Source organism: Haliaeetus albicilla, chromosome 5 (genome assembly GCF_947461875.1).
Source record: "Haliaeetus albicilla chromosome 5, bHalAlb1.1, whole genome shotgun sequence".
NCBI lineage: Eukaryota > Metazoa > Chordata > Aves > Accipitriformes > Accipitridae > Haliaeetus > Haliaeetus albicilla.
Window position 1 is genome coordinate 50604483 of NC_091487.1, and position 4255 is coordinate 50608737.

Genomic DNA, 4255 nt, shown 5'->3' on the forward strand with positions numbered 1-4255 from the left:
GAACCTCCAGGGAGGAACGCAGTGCACACGTCAAGAATCGGTTCCGTGGTAGCTCCCTAAGCAACGTGACCTGCAACTTTAGACGTCAGCAACACCAGGGGAGCTCGGTACGCTGACTCTGAAAAGGAACACGGAGGGTGGAGCGGAGCCGAGACCCCGCCGCCAGGCTCGGTGATCGCAGGGGTAGGCAACCGGAACAATCGGAACGAGAACGCTTGGTCCCTGCATTGAATCCACTGAAGCAAGGAGGTAAAATAACGGCGGTTCTGTCGAGCTAACGCCCTACACTTCTGGTTTATATCACACGCGCCCACTTCTGGGGTACTGACACGCAACAGCAGGTCCTTTGGGTGAACTCTGCTCATTACAACACCAAAACACACCTCCGTCCACAAAGGTACCCACCTCCAAGGTGCGACCACCCCCCCACTGAGCACGCGCTCTGAATTTTCTCTAGCATGCACCTTTAAAAGCAAAGCAAGAGAACTTTATACCAATCAAAGGAAAAGTATGTATGACTAGAGTCACTCAAGCTCCACCTAAAAAATCAGAACATAGAAAAGGGCTTAAGAGAGGAGAAATGTCAGGGAAGACACCATCACAGACAAGTCGGGAGGACATCGCTGACTTCTGGGATCAGTCAATGAGCTGAGCCTCTCTCCCCACCCCGCCATAGGGATGCCTATTGCGTGAGATTCGAACACTCGGCTGTACCGAGCGCTTCCCCGGGAAACTTAGAATTCTTTAGAGCTCTTTTCTTTCATCATTTCATGCGCTTGTAGGCGACTGTACTGCCACCTGCACATGCTTTGCAGACAGTCTATTTATCACGGGCAATCCAAAAGCACCTGTACTGTTGCTTTAATAAACTGCGCTGCTCATTCACCTAGTCGTGATAGTTCGTTAGCGCAACCAAACTCCCTAAGTCTGGTCATTCCCGTGCGTTGAACGCAGCTAAGCCGAGAGTGCAGTGCGCTATTAAGGGCATCCCTCATCGTGATAGTTCAGCACATTGAACGCGACCGCCCTTAGAGCGTCGAATTGGACATCACTCAGAAAGAAATTAAACCTAGCCGTCCCCAGCACCTCTGGCATCTGAGGGTAAGCTGGAACGCAAGGCAGTTTATTTTCTGCCAAACTTCTTGACTCAGTAACGCCACACAGCCCCCGGGGCCGGCACCCCGAAGGCCTTCCTCCGAAGGATGCTGGGCCGAGGGGCGGCGGGCAGCGCTGCGCACGGGGGGGCCCCTCACACCCCCCCGTGTCGCAGTGCCACCACCCGCCAACGCAGCAGTCACAATGCCCCGGGGCACTACAAAAGGGGCAGCCTCCCCTGTCCCACCCCCAGTCTGCCTGGCAGGCGGCCCAGAGACATCCCAGAGGAAGTCCACAAGGAGCCGCTGGAATTACTTGCCGGGCGCTGAGGGAGGAAGACCGGAGGCTGCACCAGGCTGCTGGAGACCAGAAGAACCACCAAGCCCTGCAGGTGCCCGAGGCCATCAGGCTTGTTTGGATGGAGAGCTGTGGCAAGAGCAAGGGAATACCTTCCTGAGGAGCACTGCAGAGCTCGCCGTCCTCACTCCCTGAGGAACCAGTGGCAGCAGCCGTAAGAAGTGGGATGCAGAGATGTTGCCAGGGGTCCCAGTGCTTTGGAGCATCCGCTGGTGGCCTGAAGGCGCGGGAAGGATTCTTGCCCCCAAGGTGGATCAGGCCGCGGGCACTTGGCCACTCTCGGAAGCCCCTGAGATGGCTCCAGGTTGAGGGAGAACAGGGCTCGGGCATCTTCTGCGAGGCGTGACCAGCCTGTGGGACCAGGAGGCAGGTCTTGCTCACGTGCTCAGGGAATAGCCGATCGCCAGCTCTGGGGTCAGGAAGGAATTTTCCCCCGGGGCAGATTGGCACTGGGCCCCGGGGGTTTTTTGCCTTCCTCTGCAGCACTGAGCAGGACCACTTGTCAGGGCTCCTCTGGTCCGTTTTGGCTAGGTTACTGCCTGCTGCTCGTGCAAGATCTCAGGTAGCAGCCTCAGACTCCTAAAAGGAAGCTACCCTTGAGGTTTTTTCTTTTTTGGAGGAAGCTCTCCCCTTTGGGATCCACCTGTGACTCCTCCCAGGCATCTCCCACAGCCTTTTGGCCTTTTCATAGGTATCTTTTCTTAGCATCTTAGGTCCGTAAAGCAGAGGCCAAAAGATTCTGGGAGATGCCTGGGAGGAGTCTCGGGTGGATCCTGGAGGAAAGAGCTTCCTCCAAAGGAGAAAAATCAGCTGGGGTAGCCTCATTAGACAAGTCTGGGGCTGCTACCTGGGATCTCAGGTCCTGATAAGAAAAGGCCAAAAGACTCTAGGAGGCGCCTGGAAGGAGTCACAGGGGGATCCTGGAGGGCAGAGATTCCTCCAAAAAAGAAAAAACCTCAAAGGTAGCTTCCTTGGAGGAGTCTGGGGCTGCTACCTGAGATGTTAGGTACGTAAAGCAGAGGCCAGAAGACTCTGGGAGATGCCTGGGAGGAGTCTCAGGTGGCTGTCGGAGTTGAGAAATTTCTCTACAGGAGAAAAAAAAATGTCTCGAGCTACTTACTTGGAGGAGTCTGGGGCAGGTAGCTGGGATCTCCGGTCCCAAACACAGAGGTCAAAACATTCTGGGAGACGCCTGGGAGGAGTCTTGGGTCGATCCCAGAGGAGAGAGCTTCCTGAAAAAGAGAAGAATCATCTTGGGTAGCTTCCTTGGAGGAGTCTGGGGCTGCTACCTGAGATGTTAGGTACATAAAGCAGAGGCCAGAAGACTCTGGGAGATGCCTGGGAGGAGTCTCAGGTGGCTGTCGGAGTTGAGAAATTTCTCTACAGGAGAAAAAAAAATGTCTCGAGCTACTTACTTGGAGGAGTCTGGGGCAGGTAGCTGGGATCTCCGGTCCCGAACACAGAGGTCAAAACATTCTGGGAGACGCCTGGGAGGAGTCCTGGGTCGATCCCAGAGGAGAGAGCTTCCTGAAAAAGAGAAGAATCATCTTGGGTAGCTTCCTTGGAGGAGTCTGGGGCTGCTACCTGAGATGTTAGGTACATAAAGCAGAGGCCAGAAGACTCTGGGAGATGCCTGGGAGGAGTCTCAGGTGGCTGTCGGAGTTGAGAAATTTCTCTACAGGAGAAAAATATGTCTTGAGCTACTTACTTGGAGGAGTCTGGGGCAGGTAGCTGGGATCTTCGGTCCCGAACGCAGAGGTCAAAACACTCTGGGAGACGCCTGGGAGGAGTCTTGGGTCGATCCCAGAGGAGAGAGCTTCCTGCAAAGGAGAACAATCGTCTTGGGTAGATTCCTTGGAAGAGTCTGGGGCTGCTACCTGAGGCGTTAGGTAGGTAAAGCAGAGGCTAAAAGACTCTGGGAGACACCTGGGAGGAGTCTCGGGTGCATCTCGAAGAGGAGAGCTTCCTCCAAAGGAGCAAAATCATCTTGGGTAGCGGCCTTGATGAAATCTGGGGCTGGGCATCCCCTGGGAGGCGTGACCAGCCTGTGGGACCAGGAGGCAGGTCTTGCTCACGTGCTCAGGGAATAGCCGATCGCCAGCTCTGGGGTCAGGAAGGAATTTTCCCCCGGGGCAGATTGGCACTGGGCCCCGGGGGTTTTTTGCCTTCCTCTGCAGCACTGAGCAGGACCACTTGTCAGGGCTCCTCCGGTCCGTCGTGGCTAGGTTACTGCCTGCTGCTCGTGCACCACGAAGATGGCCTCTCGTGCCCTGCAGCTGGGGGGAGGAAGGCTTTTTTTCCCCCACGGTGGGCCAGCAAGTGTCCCCGGGGGTTTTTTGCCTTCCTCTGCAGCACTGAGCACGGCCCCTCGCCAGGGCTCCTTTGGGCCGTTGTGGCTAGGTGCCCGCTGCTCGTGCTCCACGAAGGTGGCCCTCGTGCCCCGCATCCGGGGGGAGGAACCTTTCGGACTCCCACGGCGGGCTCCAAGGGATGCTCCCGGGGGGTTGCTTCTTCTCCTCTGTAGCACTGAGCACAGCCCCTTGTCAGGCCTCCTCTGGGCCCTTTCGCCTAGCTCCCTGCCTGCTGCTCTTGCACCTCCAAGGCACCCCTCGTGCCCTGGCTCTCTCGGGCTCTCTTGCCCAGTGCAAGTCTGGAGCGGGAGCGAGCTCTGCTCTTCCCTTAGCTCCATTTCCCCAGGGCTTCTGGCTTGGGCAAAACAGCCTGTGCTTGGAAGGGCTCCAGGCTCGCTGCCCCATCAGGAGCTGCCACTTTTCACCTCTCCCTGCACGCAAATCAAGCGCAG

At 56.6% G+C, this 4255-nt stretch overlaps 1 long non-coding RNA gene across 1 annotated transcript; it reads right to left on the reverse strand.

The window, feature by feature from the left end:
• Positions 1-1627: 1627 nt before the first annotated feature.
• On the reverse strand, positions 1628-3293 carry LOC138685342 (uncharacterized). The gene is made up of 3 exons (XR_011324573.1): positions 3161-3293; positions 2868-2979; positions 1628-2684 (listed from the first exon to the last, which is right to left on the reverse strand). It is a non-coding gene; the product is annotated as an uncharacterized lncRNA (long non-coding RNA).
• Positions 3294-4255: the final 962 nt, after the last annotated feature.